We start from the raw sequence: 24,659 nt of genomic DNA on the forward strand, positions 1-24,659 counted from the left end.
AGCAGTGAGCTGAATATGGGCTATACAATACTACATACACTATCTCATGTACATTGGTAGTGGGGGCATAACAACAACAGTCTGTCATCGGCGCTTGACCGGGGTTGTCGTGTGTGGTTTACTTGTCATACCAGTGTAGGAATGAGCCAGTGCATTACTTATCTCATAGTAAGTACGAGGGTCCTTACAACTGTAATATTGTGTTACAATAACGTTTAACTAAAACAATTGAGCATTGTAAATTACATTCCAATTTAGCCTCAAAATCAATCTCGATGGGATAGTTGTTACAATAATCCCTTTTACTTCGTCCGTCCAACTAAATCCCCGGCTGAGTGAGAAATTGACAATTAACACCGACGAACTGACCTTTGGCTTAGTTCGAATTATCTTTCACCAAATTGTTATCTAATAATATTACTGTCTAATAGACAATTATAGACCTCTAGAATTGTCATTTAATTAGGTTTTGCGAATGTAGCACAATATCACAATTAATTACAACACAATAATTAAAACACAATTAATGACGGCCGCGTGGCGCAGTGGGTAGTGACCCTGCCTCTCTGCATCCACGGCCGTGGGTTCGATTCCCACAACTGGAAAATATTTGTGTGATGAGCATGAGTGTTTTCCAGTGTCTGTGTATTTATACATTATATATAAGTATTTATATGTAGTATATAATTGTATATGAATATTATAATATCAACTATCTTAGCACCCATAACACAAGCTACTCTGTATGCTTACTTTGGGGCTAGATAGTGATGTGTATTGTTTAAGTATATTTATTTAAAAAAAAAAAAAAAAATTACAGTATAATGATTAATATTGTATTGTAATAAAATGAGTATTTATTATAGAGTTGCAATTAGTTTCCAAATTGACAATCATCATTATTTATTTGTGCCCGAAACAGCCTAGTATTATAAAGTTTGTGTGTGTGTATGTTTATTACGTCTTATCGCCGCAACTATTGAATCAGTGAAGCTGAAAGGGAATTAATTGCCCCTCCCCAGCCCTGGCCTACCCTAAGCACCTGACATTTTACTAATATCTAAAAACTCTTGATAATTCTACTTTGTTTTTTTTTTAAATAATAAAATCATTCCTTTATCAAAAAGTTTGCCTTTATTTTATTCACATGCCTGCAGCGCTAACGGCTTGACAGCTGATCGTGTGTTCGATCAGCTTCCATCACCATCACCATCAATCCGCATGGTCGCAATCATGCTGATTGAGACCATCAATGCGGATTGGCAGACTTAACACACACAGAGAATCAAGAAAATTCTCTGGTATGCAGGTTTCCTCACGATGTTCTCCTTCACCGTTTGAGTCACGTGATATTTAATTTCTAAAAATGCACATACCTGAAAATTGGAGGTACATGCCCCGGACTGGATTTGAACCCACACCCTCCGGATTCGGAGGCAGCGGTCATATCCACTAGGCTATCACGGCTCACACATATTTTAAACACGAGCGTTTCTTCATGTTCGAAGTAGTCAAATTTTAGTTCGGGTTAGCCCGCTTCCCACCAATCCACATTGCAACAGCGGGGTGAGACAGCGCTTCATAATATCCGCTCTCACAAAAGAATTTAGGCCCTGTAGTCATAAACAATGTCTCGATATTCCCACAAAAAAAGAATCTACACGGGTTAAACCACGAAGCAAGCCATTGTATAGATAAAGCTAAGCATCTTAACCCTAAATAAATTCTTGCTTTCTCCTCGACATTTTACTACCCCTCGCTCCCTTATCTCCGCCAGGAGGTTTAAATTCCCCTTTGCATCCGGGCTAAAGGAAGACGGAATAATTCCCTAACGATGTGCGAGCTCACGGCGAAATTTTGCGACAGTTTGTGTCGAAAACTCCTGAAAACACACGGCGGTGTATTACGATTAGCATATTTAACAGGTTACCAAAACTTGTAGCAACGTTCGGATAACTTTAGTAACCCCCACGCAAAAAGGTCATAAGTTTATTGTATGTTTATGTGATTTTTAACTGCCACCTTGGTCTAGTTTTTTTTTTTTTTTTTTTTTATTCTTTACGAGGTAGCCCTTGACTACAATCACACCTGATGGTAAGTGATGATGCAGTCTAAGATGGAAGCGGTATAACTTGTTAGGAGGAGGAAGAAAATCCACACCCCTTTCGGTTTCTACACGACATCGTACCGGAACGCAAAATCGCTTGGCAGTACGTCTTTGTCGGTAGGGTGGTAACTAGCCAAGGCCGAAGCCTCCCACCAGCCAGACCTGGACCAATTAAGAAAACCTCAATCGGCCCAGCCGGGGATCGAACCCAGGACCTCCGTCTTGTAAATCCACCGCGCATACCACTGCGCCACGAAAGCCGTCTAGTTTGTTTAAGATAATGAGTTCCTGGATCCACAAGTCAAACGAGACGATGTCTTAAGACGTTCCCTGTCGCCGTCGAATTAAGTCCTAGCACCGCCTTCAATTTGATCAGCAGGTAATCAACAGAAAATCAGCAGGATCATAATAGGATAACTTTTCGCTTTTTAGTTTAGTACGTTACGTTTCATGTTTTTGCAGTCAGTTGAAGTTTTTTTTATTCATTTGTGTACTATTTTAAAACGTCTCGAGAGTTCCCAACAAGTTTATGAATGAAACTCGTTTCAGACTAGGGTTGCCAACCGTACTATATATACACATATAGTATTGTACTATATTTCGGGTCTGCGTACTATATACTGTTGAAGAAATACGAGATACTACTATATAGTAAAACGGTGAAGGAAAACATCGTGAGGAAACCTGTATACCAGAGAATTTTCTTAATTGTGTGCGTGTGTGAAGTCTGCTTATCCGCATTGGGCCAGCGTGGTGGACTATTGGCCTAACTCCTCTCATTCTGAGACTCGAACTCAGCAGTGAGCCGAATATGGGTTGATAACGACGACTATATAGTACGCAAAAATACTATATTTTCAACAACTTTACAAATTTTTTCAAACATTATTCATTTTAAAACTAGGACATTATTATCCAATTTGAATTTAAAATTAACGATCAAAAACTTGAGCATCTGGTTTTTTAAATATTTAACGTGAAAAATGAAAAAAAGCATATCTGATAAGACAAACATTCTTGAAAAATGCAATAAGTGTAAATAAATATAGTTTTTATAAAAACAGACGTATTTTTCGCTTATTTCGTAATGCCTACTATATTCTTTATGGCTAAATACTATATCCAAGGACAGGACTATAAAAACAGTTCTCAATTCGACGCGTATGTTTTTTGTTACCTCCTTAACTTCGTCATTTATTGACCAATTTTGAAAATTCTTTTTTTTTTGTTTCGGAGAGTATTCCAGATTGATTCCATTTCAGTTTTATGAAAAGTATTTCAAATATCGCTTTAGTATTTTTGCGTTCAAATCAAAATAACTGAAATACAGCTACTGTTACACATGCTCATTTCACGAAAGCATGCTTCTAATGAGCAGTTGCTACTTATTAGCATGTGCATCGCAACGTTGCTAATAATGAGCATGATTATTTCGAGCTTGCTCAAGAATCAACAGTCGTGCGATTTATGAGCATGCTATTTGCTGCGCTGACGCGGAACGGCGCGTGACTTTAGCGCGTCTGAACAAGTTTACTTATTGAGTATGCTAGTCGATCAGCATACTCAATAAGTAAACTTGTTACAGCGATATACAGCGATAGATACAATTACCATGTGTAATTGGAATGTTGGTTTTGAGCATGCTTATTCAGGAGCATACTGCTAGCAAATGTAAACTGATGATAAGCATGCTCGTATGGAGCATACTTAATAGCACGTTTTAGTATGTTTGTATGTAGTTTTAGCATGCTATTTTAGAGCATGTGTAACAGTACCTTAAGTCTTTGAAGTCGGTTCCATTTTCATTTTAAATAGATTATCATAAGAAATGTTGGCAACCCTATCTCAGACAGTGTTTACATCCGCACAGTTGACGTCATGTCCAGTAATATCACAGACTCCTGACGTCATGACGTCACGCGTGCGTCAGGCGACACTACACATGTTGTCGCGAAGATCAAAGATTTACTGTGATACGTCAATACTGGAGTGAAGGAAGACGAAAATTGCGCAACCACTTTTACTTTTAGTCAAAATGTCTCAGTCTAAAGTTCGTTTGAGCCGCGAAGCTGAAGTGGCAATGGGCAGGCCACATAGTTCGAAGAGCCGATGGACTTTGGGGTCCCAAGGTGCTGGAATGGCGACCCCGCACCGGAAAGATCGGTGTAGATCTATGCGATGCCTAGCAGTCCTGTGGTAGAAGTGGTGGCACAAGATCGAACAGTTCCTGAGCGCACTCCCCGAAATATATATTGTAAAACACCGACAGACAGGACAACCTTTCAGCGATGCCCTAAGCTTTGAAGTTTAGAGTTTGTTGCCTCATTGCCAATGAGTCTTCTAGCACGTTTATCCACTGAATCCAGAAAATGATTGTAAACTTATTTCGTGGTTGTTCATTATGAATATTATTTAAACGAATATATACCACGATAAAACTACGAGATTAACAGCTGATGTCAACTTCGCATCTCGCAACTTCAGTCCCGTCGTGACCACGATCCATGCAACTGGGTCGAAATATCGACATTAAAAAACTCGTCGTTTTATCGTGGTATGTACCTGATTAGTCAAACTCATTACTTCAATGGAGTCGCTGTAAGCTTATTCCAGCTTCTTAACAACAACAACATAACAACAAAGTTACACAACATCACGAAATCCTTCAAAACTCCATAACAGTTCAATTTCGCCAAAAGTTGTTTCTTTCATAATAAGTAAACAATACAAAAAGTTCCAGCCGGTGGAATGTATAAAAGTTTCGTAGAATTTTTTTGTCGCGGAAGAATTTTATATGGCTGCTTGTTTTGCTCCAATCCGTTTATATTTCGTAATATTTTAATTAGAATGTTTTTATTCGGCGAACTCTTAAAAACTTTCAAATTTCATAATTAATTTATTTACTAAGTAAATAAATGAATTTGTGATGAGTTTTTGACACATTGCTTAAAGCTATGCATTGGCAGGTCCATCACAGTCTTGGGGATCTTGTTATAGAAGAGTACACCCAAACCTACTAAAGATTTTTATACTCTTTGGAGACGATATGCAGAAATAACTAACTTATGCCCGTGTCTAGTAAGACGTGGGTTTCTCCTTTTGTACAAATTAATATTTTGTCTCACATAGATTATGCTGTTATATATATATTGACAGGCTACTGTTAGTATACCTATTTCTTTAAACTTTTGACGAAGGGACTCGCGTGATTTTAATTGATATATTGCTATTGATATATCGAATTGCTCTTTTTCAAACAGCTTGTCTTGTACAGACAAAGGCTTCCTCTAATATTTTCTACGTATTTCTGTCTTTTGCTAATCGCATCCATTGTGGTCCTCCTATTTTCTTAAAATCATCTTCCCATCTCTTCATCTGTCTTCCTCTATCTCCTCTCAGAATGAGAGGGTTTAGGCCAATAGTCCACCACGCTGGCCTAATGCGGATTAGCAGACTTCACACACGCAGAGAATTAAGAAATTTTCTGGTGTGCAGGTTTCCTCACGATGTTTTCCTTCACCGTTTGAGACACGTGATATTTAATTTCTTAAAATGCACACAACTGAAAAGTTGGAGGTGCATGCCCCGAACCGGATTCGAACCCACACCCTCTGGAGTCGGAGGCAGAGGTCATATCCACTGGGCTATCACAGCTCTCTAGGGTACCATTTCGTTATTATTTTTGTCTATTCCAGAGAGATCAATCGGATAGAAAATTACTATTTTAGCTAGTTGTTAACCCTATATTTTATTAACATTGTTAGCAAGTAACTACTTGTATGTAATGATAAAACCAGCAATAAAGGCTTATTTTATTTTTATTTTTTATTTGCTCTTTTTTGAAGTACAAATATAGAATGTATATCAGCAGCCTTGCCCCACAACAAAATACCGTAAGATATTATGCTTTCTAAATAAATAGTCATACATCCCTAGAATATTTTGTAGAACTGATTACTAACAAGCTAATTTTTCGTGCGCAGCTTCTATAATGACTTGATGAGACGATCTACTTTTTCATTTATAAAAATTCTTGATTCTGGTAGCTAACTGAGTTACCAGGAAATGAAAATTTCAGAACGTCGGAACGACGGCCTCGTGCTATGCGCGATGGATTTACAAAACGGAGGTCCTCGGTTCGATCCCCGGCTGGGCAGATTAAGATTTTCTTAATTAGTCCAGGTCTGGCTGGTGGGAGGCTTTGGCCATGGCTAGTTACCACCCTACCGACAAAGACGTATCGCCAAGCGATTTAGCGTTCCGGTACGATGCCGTGTAGAAACCGAAAGGTGTGTGGATTTTCATCCTTCTCCTAACAAGTTAGCCCGCTTCCATTTTAGACTGCATCATCACTTACCATCAGGTGAGATTGTAGTGAAGGGCTAACTTTGTAAAGAATAAAAAAAAAAAAACGAGGTAATGTACCACGCAATTTGTAGGTCATTGTGGGTGTTAAATTATTTAACTATTAATTAAACCCGTGATATTAAATTTCTTAAATTGCACATAAATGAAAAGTTGGAAGTGCATGCCTCGGTCCGGATTCGAACCTACACCCTCCGAATAGAAGGCAGAGGTCACAGCTCTAATGTATTCTAATGTGCACGCGTAATAATATAATCAAGCCTTATGTGCCTGTAATTATACCGCTTTTACTTCTACTTAGTGTAAAAGCTTTGGTTTCTTTCAATACTGACAGACCCCTTATGTACACCCCGGTGCGGCGGTGAGGGGTCCATCTAAGAATTAATCTAAGAGAGTGTCAAGATTGTGGATCACATCAAGCGTAAACCTGTCATGTATAAATAGAAAAGATAGGCTACGTTCTTATTGGGCTTTGGCGAATCTCACTGATGATTTTAGCCATTTATTTTATTTATTTATTTATTTTATTATTAGGATAACCAACAGCTATTACAATTTCACATGTTAAAGATTTACATTCAAATAAATATATGAGTAGTTATTGCACAGCTAATTATAGGTTAACACAGCGTACACAAATTAATATTATGTCAATACTACAGTTGTCAGAAATGAATGAATGTCAAATTACACAATACAAATTAATATGCAACAAATGTCAGACTTCAATAAACTAAAAGCAATAAAATTAAAAAACAAGTCACATAAAATTAAATATAAAAAACAAAAAAAAAATGCTATCTAAAAATTACAAAAAAAAAAAAAAAATTACATTACTAAAGATTACAATACAATTACAATTAAAATATTATGTTATAACTATTATTACATGTCATTATTATTATGTTTCGCAGCTTCATTCTTTGCGATTTACAGGTTTACATAGTGTAGTAGTGCCCCCACGCATTAGCCTTGCACGGATGTTTAAATTTGACTTCTTTTTAAAACTTTTTTACGTTACCCCCACCGTCGATACCCCCGCCGCCATTGCTGTCGGCAAGTTGTCAGAAATGAATGGATGTCAAATTAAACAATGCAAATTAGTATGCTAAAAATGTCATGAAAAATTATATAGATGTTTGTTATTTTTTCAGGCAAAAACTATAGCTTGGCAACTTCGTCCGTAACACTCGCGATAGCCCGCGCGGGCCGGCGGGCGTGTGGTGATGAATGTAAAACCCACGACTGACTCACTTCCCCGCACGCACGATTTCACACCCGCGCAGTTTTCCCTCCGTCGCCCGCATATCATGGGAGTGTCATAAACAAACTTGCCAGACTATAATAAAAGGATTAGGCTGAAACTTTGAAAGCTATTAGAATATATCTTGTTTTTATGCTTAACATTTTTTCTTTATTATGGTAGAATTTTATTATGGGGGTGCTTTGGTAAAAATATAGAGATATAACTTTTTTTTTTAATTTATTTTATACTATGATGGTAAGTGATGACGCAATCTTAGATGGATTAGATGAAAATCCACACTCATTTCGGATTCTACACGACATCGTATAATAACGATAAATCGTTTGGCGGTACGTCTTTGTCGGTACCTGGACAAATTAAGAAAATCTTAATCTGCCCAGCCGGGGATCGAACCCAGGACCTCCGTCTAGTAAATCCACGGAGCATACCACTGCGCCACGGAGCCCGTCAAAAATAAATAAAGGAGAGAAATAACTAAGTTTCAAAGGGTTAGATTCTATGCAATTCAAAGGAAAAATAGTCAAAATACTCTTAGATAAAGGATATGTTGTGGGCTCTTCTCGGACCAAGGCGCGTTTGGAACCTTCGTAAGTTTAATTTCAAGTTTTCGACTATTATTACCATCATTAGATTAAATTAAATTATGATATACTCTTGACCTTTGAAAAGTGCTTGGAAACTAAGCCTAATTGAAATAAATGAACTTTGAATTTGTATTTACACAGTAGCAGAGTTCCTTAATGACAAATTATTTTATATCAATAAAAAAATGAATACCTAATGTTTTGACAGTATTTTACCCTTGGTTTAATCTTATTTTATTATTTTTGTTCGTTGACTTTAATTTATGAAACGACATTGTAGATAATTGACAATTGTAAAATAACTAAATAAAAATTATTATAATGTACTCTGCTTGCACACCTATGTTATAGATTGTTTATGAACATTAAAATGTAACAATGTGGGACGGTGCTAATGTGGGACGCTACATGCGTTGACACATTAGCACCGTGTCATAACAGGGAGACAGAATCAAGACCGGGAGCCGCAGCAGAAAAATCTGAAACCGGTAAGTGGCTCAAGTATGACAGAGAGTTACATATTTGTACCTTTTGCCATGGAGACCCTTGGGCCATGGAGTCGCAGTGCCAAAAAAAATTACCGAATCATTTCAGCGCGCCTAGTTGCTTCGACTGGTGACAGAAGGGCTGGCTCATTTTTTGCGCAAAGGATCAGCCTGGCTGTCCAGCGCGAAAATGCAGCCAGTATTCTTGCCACCATTCCACGTGGGCATGATTTGTATAGTTATTAGGATAAGTTAGCTTAAGTTCCATAATGTATTCTTTCCCAAAAAAAAAATAACAATATCCATATATGACCACATTCTGGCAATAAATGATTTATGGTTTGTCAATGCCTACATGCTACGAAGCACAGACCAATTAATATAGTGCTACGAAGGTCGTAGACGTAGCGAAGACGCCATGAAAACTACACGTAGCTTCTTAGACCCTTCACTAGAGGGGTTGAACCTTTGAAGTTTTTTTTAACCAACTTCAAAAAAGGACTGCAGTCAAAATTCAAAATTCATTTATTTCAAGTAGGCTCAGTTTACAAGCACTTTTGATACGTCAGTTGACTATTTGTAAAGAATCTACCACCGGTTCACCGGTAAGAAACTCAACAGTTGCTCTTTTAAAAAAATCATACAATATTATAATTTACAATTGATAACAACAATACAATTTCTTATAGTTTTACTTCCAGTGTGAAGGTGGAAGCTGATCCAATGGCCTCCAAGCATCTTTATCATTGAGGAACTTATCAATGGTGTAGTAACCTCGACTAAGTAAATGTTTTTTGACAAATTGCTTAAAGCATTGGCAGGTCCGTCACAGTCTTGGGGATCTTGTTATAGAAGACTACACCCAAACCAGTCAGCCTTGGGATGGTTCTGCAAAATATCAGCTTGATGCATAAGAATCGGTAGATCGCCGCCAGAAGGATAATTGATAATAAACCGTTGACACAGGCGAAATTGCAGACATTGCAACATCGTCGCAATGTATCTTTCTTTCGGTTTTTTACCGGATATACTTTTATGAGTTAGCTCAGGAATTTCACCATCTGTTGCGGTAGTTTAAGAAATGTTCCCGTGGCTCAGTCATCAGGCGGCAAATCGGTATACCGTGGTGTTTTAGTCGGTTGAAGTCCGACATAACCTTCTTGGCGAGATCCATGAGGATTTCCCCACGTTAAAAAAAAATAAAAGGAATTTCTAGAACCATCTAGTTCCTCCTTTCTACCACAGAACAGCAAGACGTCGCGAATGCTGGCATCCATATATTGTGGATGTCCAGGCAAGTCGTACGAAAAGATTTGCATCCACATTTCTAGTTCGTACAGCAAAAATTTGGAATGCTCTTCCGGCGTTTGTGTTTCCTGACACTTATAATTTGAATATCTTCAAAGCAAGAGTGAATAGGCATCTTCTAGGTAATCGCGCTCCAACTTAGACCGTATTAATGATTCAGGCTTAATTGTAGTCAAGCGCTGGCCTATCACACTAATATTATAAAGGCGAAAGTTTGTGTGTAAGTGTGAAAGTGTGTAACTATGTTTGTTCCTCTTTTACGCTGCGGCTACTGAAGCGATTTGGCTGAAATTTGGAATTGAAAAAGATTTTACTTTGAATTAACGCATAAGGTACTTTTCATCCCGGAAAAATCCATGGTTCCCTCGGGAATTGTGTTAAACTGAATTCCACGCGGACGAAGTCGCGGGCGTCCGCTAGTGTTCGATATTTCATAATCATCATCATTATTTTCCACTGCTGGACATAGGCCTCTTGCATGGACTTCCAAGCACAACGGTCTCGAGCCGCCAGCATCCAGCGGCTCCCTGCAACCCTCTGCTTGATGTCCTCAGTCCACCTAGTGAGGGGTTGACCAACACTGCGCTTTTCGGTGCGGTGCTTGATATTTAATTTCTTGTAAATTGCTACTTCCTAAAGTCAGCACAGTACGAGTTCAAGCTAGATTTACTGACGGCCTCCGTGGCGCAGTGGTATGCGCAGTGGACTTACAAGACGGAGGTCCTGGGTTCAATCCCCGGCTGGGCTGATTGAGTTTTTCTTAATTTGTCCAGGTCTGGCTGGTGGGAGGCTTCAGCCGTTAGTTACCACCCTACCGACAAAGACGTACCGCCAAGCGATTTAGCGTTCCGGTATGATGTCGTGTAGAAACCGAAAGGAGTGTGGATTTTCATCCTCCTCCTAACAAGTTAGCCCGCTTCCATCTTAGACTGCATCATCACTTACCATCAGGTGAGATTGTAGTCAAGGGCTAACTTGTACAGAATAAAAAAAAATACTCTGGCAAGTTCGTTGATAACACTCCCATGGTATGCGGGCGACAGGAGGAAAGACTGCACGTGTGTGAAATCGTGCGGGGAAGTGACGTGCATCAGTCGTGGGTTTTTCATTCATTGCTACACGCCCTCCGTCCTGCGCGGAACACCGGGAGTGTTACGAACGAAGTTGCCAAGCTATAGTTTCCTACCTTACTTACCTACGGTAATAAATATTCAGCTTATATATAAGAAAATGAGGGTTTTTTTAACTGGTTAGGAGCAGGAAATCCACACTCCTTTTGGTTTCTACACGACATCATACCGGAACGCTAAATCGCGTGGTACGTCTTTGTCGGTAGGGTGGTAACTAGCCACGGAAGCCTCCCACCAGCCAGACAGACCCAGCCGGGGATCGAACCCAGGACCTCTCCGTCTTGTAAATCCACGGAGGTCGTCAAAAATGCCGGACGTTCTGACATTCACAGACCAACGGGCGCTGGGTACTAGTATCTACGTGCCGCGGTGATTTAGAGAGATTTATGATAGCCTTCAGTTGACCTCACATTGGGTGTGCCCAGTGGCGCGCACAAGGACTTTAACAGGGTATGCATTTAGCGTGTACAAACTACACGAAGTGATAAAGGAGATTGACCATTTTACATACCTTGCTGGGCGTTTAAACTGCTTACTCCGCCAATTTCGCGTAATCGTCATCAACCCATATTCGGCTCACTGCTGAGCTCGAGTCTCCTCTCAGAATGAGAGACCACGCTGGCCCAATGCGGATTGGCAGACTTTACACACGCAGAGAATTAAGATAATTCTCTGGTATGCAGGTTTCCTCACGATGTTTTCCTTCACCGATTGAGACACGTGATATTTAATTTCTTAAAATGCACACAACTGAAAAGTTGGAGGTGCATGCCCCGGACCGGATTCAAACCCACACCCTCCGGAATCGGAGGCAGAGGTCATATCCACTGGGCTATCACGGCTCTTATTATTTCTTCTCTTATTTCGCGTAATATTGAATGGGATTTGTCTATACTCTCTAGCCACAGTTAGGTTATCGTTAAAAATGCATTCGTTCGATGTTTCGCTTAGTATTAGAACAAAATTTTTCTTCGATATTCGAGGAAAACATTTTAGGCCAAATGCACACTTACCATCAGGTGAAATCGTAGTTAAAAACACTGGCAGGAAGTGGAAGAAGCATATATCATGCTCTTTTAGAATTACTGAAAACATTTTTTAAAAAGAGTTTCGAAAATTAGAATGCGACGGAAAATCAATAAAAAAAAATACTTAATAAATAATTATTTGAATACTTATTGATATTATTATAATTTTTAACGGAACGATGATTTATATTGTATTTAGTTTTTAAACACAAATATTAATAAAGTAACATAAAATTAAAAGAATTAAAAATTACGAATAAAAATTATACATACAAGATTTTGTGCGATGTCAAAAACGCGGAAAAATTAGCGGAATCGATAGCCGCGTTACGCATACGAAAACATAATTTCCCACAGAAGAAAATGAATGATGAAAATTGTGAATGGATGCTCACCTGTTGGCTGCCACTAGCGCCACCTCGTGCCACAAAACCTCGAAAAAAAAATCAAATTTTCACGTCAAAAAAATACGCGAAAAAAATTACAAAACGCTCAAGAATTATTATTGTTGAATATACTCGCGGAACGGGTGTCAAATCGACATACCCCGATCAAAATTCGATCCGTTTGAAAATTTTCATTCGCCGATGACGTGTGCTCTGCACCGCTGTCGGAGCGATACTGAGCTGAAACGGGGCTGAATCGGTTTCACGTAGGAGCTTGAGTGGGTGTCTTTCAGAACGGGATGAAAATATACAAATAGCGTAAGTGTGACAGAGAAAGTGCTAGAGGTAAGGGAGACCGCTCACGTAGTAGGCTCTTGAAAGAAATTTGTAGGCCTTGGCGATTTAGAGTACGTCACAGTTGAGATAACTGCTAATATTATAATAGGCCATTAGGGTTTTAGTGATACCGGGTATTCTTTGTTGATAGCTTCCCAACGTCATTAATGGGTTCATATTCAGCTCACTGCTGAGCTCGAGTCTTCTCTCATGAGAGGGGTTAGGCCAATAGTCCACCACGCTGGCCCAATGCGGATTGGCAGACTTCACACACGCAGATAATTAAGAAAATTCTCTGGTATGCAGGTTTCCTCATGATGTTTTTCCGTTTGAGACACGTGATATATAATTTCTTAAAATGAACACAACTGCAAAGTTGAAGGTGCATGCCCCGGACCGGATTCGAACCCACACCTTTCGGAATCGGAGGCAGAGGACATATCCACTGGGCTATCACGGCTTTTACTGGGCTATCTCGGCTTTTAATGGGTTACCTAATCATAAATACCAATAAGCCTCATATGCAGTGCAGATAGATCATTGGTTCCCAAAGTGGTCCAGGATCCACGGAAGACTCAACAGGGGTCTACGTTGTCGTAACAAAAAAACGAACGTGAACGAACCGTGAACCTCATTGGTTCACGGTTCGTAAACGGGGATCCATGAAATTGTATCTACGGGTATAGCTTGGCAAGTTCGTTGATGACACTCCTATGATATGCGGGCGACGGGGGGGAAAGACTGGGTGTGAAATCGTGCGTACGGGGAAGTGAGGTGCATGAGTCGTGGTTCATTCATCGCTACTCGCCCTCCGGCCCGCGCGGACAATCGGGTGTGTCACGAACGAACTTGCCAAGCTATAGTTTCATACTGAACGTTGTGAACGTCGGGTTAAAGGATCCTTTGACTGTTAAAAACACTCCTCTTTTTATCCGCACTCGCCCTTTACCACAGAGTATTTCAGCCACAACATTTATTATATAGTCCGATTGCGTGGGCGAATGTCAGAACTGTAATTTACATTCCAAATTAACAAACAACAGGTATTCAACTATAGATAGATAGATAGATAGATAGATAGATAGATAGATAGATAGATATTGCACACCACAAAGACAAATACAAGTGAAATAAAAACATATTAAGAAGAGATCAGCTCAAAGAGAGATCAAAAGGCGGCCTATCGCTAAGTAGCGATTTCTTCCAGGCAACCTTCGGTTTGGAAAACTTAAGGACATCAGCAGGTGGCGTAAAACAAAAATAACCATAGTATTAGTAATACACATACATACAAATAATTAACATCCTAATACATAAACAATATTACACAAATACCTACAATAATGAATAAAATACATATCAAAATAATAGTAGACGCCACGCGGTTTCACCCGCGTGGTTCCCGTTCCCGTAGGAATACGGGGATAATATATAGCCTTCCTCGATAAATGGGCTATCTAACACTGAAAGATTTTTTCAAATCGGACCAGTATTTCTTGAGATTAGCGCGTTCAATCAAACAAACAATCTCTTCAGCTTTATAATATTAGTATAGATACTAATAAATACATTATATTGAAGAGAAATAATATATACAGATCGTCTTTACTGCACCAGATAGTGAGTCTTTACGGCATTTTTAAAAATGCAGACTATAGCAGAGTTCCCCAAACTTTTTTGTGTCGTAGACCCCTTGCCATTTTTTTCCGTGTTGGGTAGACCCCCTACTTAAATGATATTGATTTCCTGTAAGCTGTAGTAAAGTTTAGTGTTAAAAACTTAAAATAAAAACACATGTTAATTTATACATTTATTAATTAAATTTAAATGAAAACTACTCAAAATCAAATTTTGTATCTGTTATGTAAAATAGTATAAAATTATCATTGGGTTGTATGAATATTTGTTACTGTTTCACGTAAAAACTACTTATTGGATTTGGATAAAATTTGGAATGGATACGATTTATGAAAAAACTTTGGTGAATCCTCCGGACCGGATTCGAACCTACGTCCTCCGAATTGAAGGCAGAGGTTATATCCACTGGGCTATCAGGGTTCTGTCACATAACTATGCATAACGGCAAACATCACGATCAAGTGTGGAAAAGATACAAAAAGTAGGTAGATAGGAAATCTCTGAAAATTTTGTGGTAATTGCCAGGGAATGATCTCGGCCAAATTGCGGTCAGTAACTATCATCGATTGTAATTAACAACAATACAAATGTCTCAAACCAATTTCCCAAAGTTTATTTCTAGCTATTGTTGTGTAAATCACATTAATTTTGATCTGAACAGCTTTATTCGAAACTCCATTGTAGGTATAATAATAGAACAAATTGTATCGCCGGAGTTTGTAAATCCAAAATTAGAAACAATGCTACGTAACTACTAAACTCGTCAATAAACTAGGGGTTTCAAATTAATTGAACAATAGGTAGCCACGGTTTAATTATTGTACAGTTCGGTATTAAACTGAAGAACAATTTTTTTATTTATTTATTTATTTAATTATATATAATAATTACATGATAAAAATTAAAAGGTGCAGACATAAACTTGTTAAAGTTTTTCTGCGCACCCTTTGCCGTTGACAATACTGTAATTAAATCTACTACTATATAATACTATAATACTAATCTACTATGAACTTAAATAATAACTAGCACGGGGCAGTTGGAATAAAGTAAGATAAAGGAAAAAAAGAAGAGCCGTGATAGCCCAGTGGATATGACCTCTGCCTCCGATTATGGAGGGTGTGGGTTCGAATCCGGTCGGGCACGCACCTCCAACTTTTCAGTTATGTGCATTTTAAGAAATTAAATATCACGTGTCTCAATCGGTGAAGGAAAACATCGTGAGGAAACCTGCATACTAGAGAATTTTCTTAATTCCCCTGTCATTCTGAGAGGAGACTCAAGCCTCAGTGAGCCGAATATGGGTTGATAACGACAAACTATTTTTTCTCCTTTTTTCAAGTGCCGCAGGTACTTAATGGGACTTCAGCGGCATCAGCGGGGTGGTTTGGGTGATTGCAGAAGCATCTACTGATGGGAACCGAGGGCAGAAGCAGAACAGATGGAAGGACTGTCTAAATCTCCTCTGAAACTTAGACCTCGACTTAAACGACCGTTCTGGAACTTCTGGAAGGGTAGGGTAACTAACATAGCGAGGCTTCGCAGGACGTACAAAGAACACTTCCAACAAAGTGCCGCCGTACTTCTTTTGGTAGTAACTTGCACAAAATCTCAGAAAGTGCTTTGTGCATTTGTAATCTAATCTAGGGCGTTTATGTCGTCACCAGTAGTATATTTTTTTAGGGCCATTGCAAGACCAGGTTCAAATTCAAACCTCTTTCCTTGTTCCACGGACTTTTTTTCACGAACCTGTTTTATTAAACAACGCTTTACATAAACGGGTTGGTGGACTTTTGACTCTATATCGAATCACTATTAGACATTAATGCTCATCGTCATCGTCAAGGGACTGACGGCTGGATCAATACACAATTGCACAGCCAAAAACTACTAGAGTTACACCATTAGCACTTTTCATATTTAATTTTTTTTTTATTAACAAAAATGTACTTATAAAAGTTGTCAAATAAAAGCACAGGTCACAAGCATACATTAACAATAGATTTAGCCACTTGACTAATAAATCAATCATCGATGGTCATCTCTCTGAACTGTACACTCACTAAACCGCGGTGGCACTAAGGGTTTCTTACCCCAAACTTAATAAAACTCAAACAAGTGGGACACAAAGCCATCAAAAAGTTTCTCAAATGCGTCCATTTCAGTTTGTAGTTAAATTGACGCCATCAAACGGTAACGAATTGACGTATTAACCCACTTTAAGTTTTTGATAGATGAAGAAAAAACCACCCTGACTGAGTTTTATGGGGACTTCTTTTTTACACTGGGCATTTGGTACACTCATAGCTTTAAATCATCATTATCAACCTATATTTGGCTCACTGCTGAGCACGAGTATCCTCTCAGAATGAGAGGAGTTAGGTCGATAGTCCACCACGCTGGTCCAATGTAGATTGGCAGATTACACACACGCAGATAGTTTCCTCACGATGTTTTTCCTTCATCGTTTGAGACACGTGATATTTAGTTTCTTAAAATGCACACAACTGAAAAGGTGGAGGTGCATGCACCGGGCCGGATTCGAACCCACACTCTCCGGAATCGGAGGTAGAGCATCATCATCATCGGCTTATTTTAACAGCCCACTCCAAAACCAGCTTTGGCGTGTGGTGGGTATAAACTCCATATCTCCTTACTAAAAGGAAGGCTTGATCGTAAAAATGGGCTGATGAACACATCTGCCTCCTATTCCGGAGGGTGTGGGTTCGCATCCGGTCCGGGGCATGCATCTCCAACTTTTGAGTTAGTTAAAAATCCCGGAACCATGGATTTTTCCGGGATAAAAAGTAGCCTTGTGTATTAGCCTTGTAGTAAAATTGTTAATCCAGAGTAAAATCTATTTCCATTCCAAATTTCAACCAAATCGCTTCAGTAGCCGCAGCGTAAAAGAGGAACAATCATACACATTTACACAAAAACTTTCGCCTTTATAATTTGATTAGTGTGATTTTGAAAATATTTTATTATTGGTCCCATTTAATTTTTACGAAAGTCAGTAATTTTGTGTTTAAATTGCCCATACTGTGGTGTTTAGAATGCTATGACACACTAGCACAGAAAAATAAAATATGATTAACAAAAAATTTAATCGATTTCAAAGGTACATTACTATAAAACGCTTTACGCTTTAAAGTTGGTTCAATTAAAAAAAAAAGAATTTATTGTAATTATGAAACTGAATGAGTGAATAGGACAGCTGACCAACAACTATCTCGCTCACTCTTAGTACCGGGTACGTCGGCTGAATTACAATAGGGCGTAACAAAGGACGCGTGTAAGAAAATGTCAAGATATTTTTAAAACAAGAATGGCCTATTATACTCTTAAGTGAAGGAGATTGCTAAAGCTGAATGGCGAAAATACGTAAACTGTAGTAATAAATATATTTTCTTTCTTTCTTTCTAAACTTTAAGACATATTGTTGACCAATTGTTTCGTAGTCTTTCTAATTTCTATAGTGTCATTAAAAGTATCGACAAAATGCATAGAGTATGACATAAATCAGGGAAGGACATGTCCCAAAATGGGCCTTTATTATTTGTAATTTATAAGCAGGTCGATAGTATATTTTACGGATAGAAGATACAAATTGCTATTGAGAAAATAATTTTCAGAATTTTTGGAAACCGTATACATTATATAAATATTTTTTTTTGTTTCGCTCCCTTGTCTACAAATTAAACATAGACTATACAGTAAGTGTTCAAAACGGCCAATAAAAACACCTGAAATTGAATTCATATCCGGTGTAAGCTGTCAATGTTACGTAATATTGTCAAATGTCAATAAGACACAAGTTAAAAAGAAACATAAATCGTAGACAGAGAAGCTTTAAACCAAAAAATCCTTAAATTGCTGTAAAAACGCCATATACGAACGCTACTACTTAAAAACACTAACAATCTGTCAAGGTGTGAGTTACAAGCATGTTGCCATGATAAAAATTCTTAATTAATGTTGTCAGCTAAAAAAAAATGCGGGTTCCAAAATATTTTTGATTTCGGTTATTTTATGTTCTTTTAAGATAAAAATAATTTGTTCTGCTTAGTTGACACTCGAAATTGGCCCAGGTTCCATACAAAATTGGGGCATGTCCTTTGTTCAGACGTATCCGTACGTCATCAGCTGTCAGCTGTCAACTGTCACTTGTCAGTCAACACAAGTAGGACCGAGAGCCTATTCTACTTCAAACGCTCTGAACAACACGTCGGTGTTCATATATTATCATCCATCCATACAATCAATCGTACCAAGTTGACAGCCAATATTCAAAATAGCCAGACCTGCAGCTACCTACAGACGAGAGGTACACCGGAAAAAAGATCGCGCTAGCAAGACAAGGTACATCCAACATCTTTCCTGGTTGCTCCTACTTTCGGCTCCACGAACCCCTGTTAAAATTTCCAAGTGATAGAGAAACCCCTTACTAACTAATGGACCCCCCCCCCCCCAAAAAATACTGTTGAAGATTGAAAGTAAGGTATAAAAGAGGATTTCAATATCATAAAAGAGGATTTCAATATCACGTGTCTCAAACGGTGAAGGAAAACATCGGGTGGAAACCTGCATACCAGAGAATTTTCTTAATTCTCTACGTATGTGAAGACTGCCAATCATCATCGCAATCAATCGCATTGGGCCAGCGTGGTGGACTATTGGCCTAACCCCTCTCATTCTGAGAGGATACTCGAGCTCAGCAGTGAGCCGAATATGGGTTGATAATGAATGAATAAAAGAAGGAAAGTAAGGTATAAAAAGTAGCAACAAAGTACCAAAAGAAATGTCTGCAATATTAATGTTATGGGTGTGCTTGTTTCTTGTCGCAAATGTTTTCAATGTTAGGAGTAATTACGAACAATTTTAACCTTAATTCTGACTTGGTATCGGTTATCAAGCCACCATTACGTAAATCTTGTCGCGAACCCCCTACCGTCGAATGGCGAACCCCTAGGGGTACGCGTACCCCACTTTGAGAAACCTGGTCCTACACCATCATATTTTGTTACTACCTAATATTTTTCGGTGAATATTCTATTCAATAAAAATTAATAAAACTTTATTGCATCCATGACAAAGGTAATTCAAATCGCATTTCCATTTTCAACATTGAGGCGAAATGTCTGCATTTGAATACAATATCAAAATTCTCTTTGATCTGATATTCATAATTCCCTATATCTTTCTATGAATGAAAATTCTTTTGACGTGTGACAGAGAACTTACTAAAGTCAGACATCCCTTATTTTCTGAAGGCTGGAATATTGACATCATCATCATCATCATCATTATCATATCAGCTGATGGACGTCCACTGCAGGACATAGGCCTTTCGTAGGGACTTCCAAACATCACGATACTGAGCCACCTGCATCCAGCGAATCTCTGCGACTCGCTTGATGTCGTCCGTCCACCTAGTGGGGGGTCGACCAACACAAATATTGTCATAGTCCAGTAGAATTATTATTAACAACCCATATTTGGCTCACTGCTGATCACGAGTCTCCTCTCAGAATGCTAAGTTAGGCCTTAGTCCACCTTGGCCAAATGCCGATTGGCAGACTTCGCATACGTAGATTTTTAAGAAAATTCTCAGGTTTCCTCACGATGTTTTTACTTCACCGTTTGAGACACGTGATATTAAATTTCTTTAAATACCCATAACTGAAAAGTTGCGGAGCATGCCACGGACCATATTCGAACCTATGACTTCCGAATTGAAGGCAGAGGTCATATCCACTAGGCTATTACGTAATCCCTGTCTGTAATGAAAAGCCACGACTGATGCACCTCACTTCCTCGCACGCACGATTTCACACCCGCGCGTCTTTCCCCCGTCGCCCGCATATCATGGGAGTGACATTAACGAACTCGCTAGACTTTAATGCAGTATTTATTTCCTAACAGGTATGTCAGGCCACTGCAGGCCCTTTTTCAAATGAATCCATCAATGAATGAACATTCTTTTGACGCACAAAAGACCGTGTCGAAATGAGTGATATTTAAGGAAATCAATGAAGTTCACGTGAAATTCGTAAATAACTTGACATGTAAATGGGATCTCATTTCATTCATTGATTTTATCTTGAGAGTGGATATTTCTTTACATGATTAACTACATGACTAACTAACGCTTACGACTTCGCTCGTTCGCAAAATGGCATATGTGTAACACGACTTTCCTATAGTATCTTGTTACTCACTATTTCACCTACCTCACTTTTCACCTACAAAAAAATCTTTTTGGGTTTGGGTGTACTCTTCTATAATAAGATCCCCAAGACTGTGATGGACCTGCCAATGCATAGCTTTAAGCAATGTGTTAAAAAACATTTACTTAGTCGAGGGTACTACAACATTGATGAGTTCCTTAATGATAAAGATGCTTGGAGGCCGTTGGATCAGCTTCCACCTTCACACAGGAAGTAAAACTATAAGAAATGTAAATTATTAGTAATTGTTATCAATTGTAAATTATAATACTGTATGACTTTTTCAAAAGAGCAACTGTTGAGTTTCTTGCCGGTATCTTCTCAGCAGAACCTGCCTTCCGAACCGGTGGTAGAATCTTTACAAATAGTCAACTGACGTGTCAAAAGTGCTTGTAAATTGAGCCTACTTGAAATAAATAATTTTTGATTTTTGATTTTGATTTTATTTATATGTTGTCTGTGGTTGTATCTATGAGTGGGTCGCCATGTTTTTTTCAGAATTACAGAGAGGAACGGCTTATAAAAACTAAGGTGGAAGCAGGCTTATTAAGAGGAGGATGAAGATCCACAACCATTTCAGTTTCTACACGGTATTGTACCAGAACGCTAAACCATTGCAGTCTTTGCTTTGATTACGAGAGTGTGGCCCACACAGGCTGTTAGATCATAAAGGTTATTTTGCGGAGGTTTTCCGTGGGCGGTGGAAAGGCAAATCAAAGTGGAGTATTATGAAATATTACAGTAAATTCTCTGAAGTTTTCATTTCAATAGCTCTTAAAGCTCGATAATTAACATACTTATTTATGAACTGATTAAGGAAAAGAAGATATTTTAAAAGTTTAAATAATAAAAATTTTAATAAAAAAAATACAACCGACTTCAAAACCTTAAAACGTACCCACTAAACTAAAAAGCGAAAAATAACATCATAGTATGTTCTACCTGCTGATCAGTATGAAGGCGGTGCTATCGTATCGGCGGCGTCACAACCTATCTATGTGGAAAGTTCTCATTAATACAAATTAATCAAGCCCAAACACAAGGTAACTGCTGTAAATCGCCGAGGAGTTCCCTCGTATGTTTTATGGCTCCATCATCAGATAGATTTTAAACCTTCATGAAATTGTAGTGCTTAAAAGTACTAAATGGAAGAGTTTACGAACACACTAGACACCCATATAATTTTCGAAAGTTCCCCTCAATTCCTCCAGGATTCCATCATCAGATCTTGACATGATGGCAATGGGACCCAATGGGGACTATACCGTTTCAAACAAAAAAAGAATTTTTGAAATCGGTCCAGGCGTCTTTGAGTAATCGGTGTACATACATAAAAAAAAAAATACCGACCGAATTGAGAACCTCCTCCTTTTTGAAGTCGGTTAACAAAAAAGTTTTTTTTTTAATCACGCGACGCCTGGCAGATGTGAAACATTGACATTATTTTGTAAAAGTTAAACACTGTATACATTACGGAGTATACACTATATGTATCCGAGCTCAGTGTAGCGAGAGAGATGGCTTAACGCCGGATCGAGTGGGAGAGAATCGCACAGCCGATTGCGCATGGCGACGCGTCGCCACACCGTACACACTATTGCATATAGACTGTATATATGTACCATCATATAGATACCACCGATTTCTGGCGTGGCGATGTGTCGAGAAATCGGTTAAAAAAAAAATTACTACGGTTTATCGGTTTAAAAAAAAATTACTACGGTCTTACTCAAGTTCTCTTCAAACCATGTGCCCCGCTTATGGACGTTGGAGTCCCAAGATGCTGGAATGGCGACCCCGCACCCGAAAGCGCAGTATTGGTCGACCACCAGGCGAACCAGCGGACGGCGGACGACATCGATCGAGTCGCAGGGATTCGCTGGATGCAGGCGGCTTAGTATTGTGATGTTTGGAAGTCCCTACAAAAGGCCTATGTCCTGCAGTGGACGTCCATCGGCTGATATGACGATGATGATGATTCGCTGGATGCAGGCGGCTCAGGCTCCAACTCGACTGGGCTGCATTCGGTAAAGACTAAAGTTCGCGACATCTTTTCGTCCGATATTCCTCAGTGCCTGAAGACAAAAGTCTTCGAACAGCGTGTTGCCCGTGATGACCTTTGGTTCTGAGACTTGGTCGCTAACTATGGGCATTATAAGAAGGCGAAGAGTCACACAGCGGGCGATGGAACGAGCTATGTTAGGAGTATCTCTGCGTGATCGAATCAGAAATGAGGAGATCCGCAGAAGAACCAAAGTCACCGACATAGCTCAACGAGTTGCGAAGCTAAAGTGGCAATGAGCGGGGCACATAGTTCGAAGAGCCGATGGACGTTGGGGTCCCAAAGTGCTGGAATGGCGACCCCGCACTAGAAAGCGCAGTGTTGGTCGACCTCCCGCCGGGTGGACTGACGATATCAAGCGAGTCGCAGGGATTCGCTGGATGCAGGTGGCTCAGGCTCGTAATGTTTGAAAGTCCCTACAAAAGGCCTATTACCTGCAGTGGATGTCCATCGGCTATGATGATGTTGATGACGTAATTGCTGGTGAGTAGTAAGGCGTTTATTTAAAAACTGTTGCTTAGTAAATACTTACAGATAGATGATATCGTCGTTATCAACCCATATTCGGCTCACTTCTGAGCTCGAGTACCCTCTCAGAATGAGAGGGGTTAGGCCAATAGTCCACCACGACTTCAAACATGCAGAAAATTATATGGTTTCCTCACGATGTTTTCACATGTGATATTTAATTTCTTAAAATGCACAAAACTGAAAAGTTGGAGGTGCATGTCTTGGACCAGATTCGAACCCACGCCCTCCGGAATAGGAGGCAGAGGTCATATCTACTGGGCTATCGCGGTTCATAGATGATATAATTAAACAAAATTTAATAAATAAGTTTCTGTTTTACTAAAACTACTTTAACTTCACACACAATTGTCTGTCTGTACTTACTATTACAGTGAAGTCAAACCGATTTCCAAAAATAAAAAAAAATCCATACTAACTTGAATCGTAAAAAATCTCGCGAGTTGTGACTTAAAACGGTCTCGCTAACCTCCCCCCTCCGCTCTTACGGTAAGGGTATCACAAAATCAATATCCTTCATATAATGTCAATGTAAATATCACCCACGCGCAAATCATATTACCACAGAGCTGTGAAACTAGAAGTGGCAAAAGGGAAATATACAAAAAATCGGAGGAGTGCGACCAAACACCGTTACACCAGATTTAATATTAGACTAGCTGACGCCACGCGGTTTTAACCGCGTGGTTCCCGTTCCCGTAGGAATACGGGGATAATATATAGCATATAGCCTTCCTCAATAAATAGGCTATCGAACACTGAAAGAATTTTTCAAATCGGACCAGTAGTTCCTGAGATTAACGCGTTCAACCAAACAAACTAACCAACAAACTCTTCAGCTTTATAATCTTAATATAAATCAAGTTTTGCCTCAAAAATTTTATATTTCCTACTTATATGTGTTTTATTGTACATACGTGTAGTTATTATTCAATTTTATCTATTCTTCTTTGCACGGAGTTATCTCTGGATCTACAGAATCGTTACTGACTTTACCAATAGAAAGTCACGTTATTTGTGAGAGTTAGTACTTATTATTTTATTCCTATAATATTCCCATGGGAACTTCACAGTGCGGTGATACCGCAGGTAGTTTAGTCTTATAATGGTAATGGTGATGATTAAGAATAGAAAGTCACGTTAGTTGTGAGAGTCATGAATTATATTTTATTCCCTTATTTCCATGGGAAGGGAACAATGCGGTC

At 38.9% G+C, this 24,659-nt stretch overlaps 1 protein-coding gene across 1 annotated transcript in view; it reads right to left on the reverse strand.

Annotated features, from left to right (window-relative positions):
- The window catches only part of LOC112047370 (uncharacterized), a 120,515-nt gene extending 107,633 nt beyond the window's left edge, over positions 1-12,882 (reverse strand). Inside the window, exon 1 of the mRNA XM_024084481.2 lies at positions 12,670-12,882. The gene's annotated coding sequence lies outside the window, so the exon portion shown is untranslated. The remainder of the gene's footprint in view (positions 1-12,669) is intronic.
- Between the last annotated feature and the right edge of the window lie 11,777 nt (positions 12,883-24,659).

The sequence above is a fragment of the Bicyclus anynana genome, chromosome 25 (genome assembly GCF_947172395.1).
Source record: "Bicyclus anynana chromosome 25, ilBicAnyn1.1, whole genome shotgun sequence".
Classification (NCBI taxonomy): domain Eukaryota; kingdom Metazoa; phylum Arthropoda; class Insecta; order Lepidoptera; family Nymphalidae; genus Bicyclus; species Bicyclus anynana.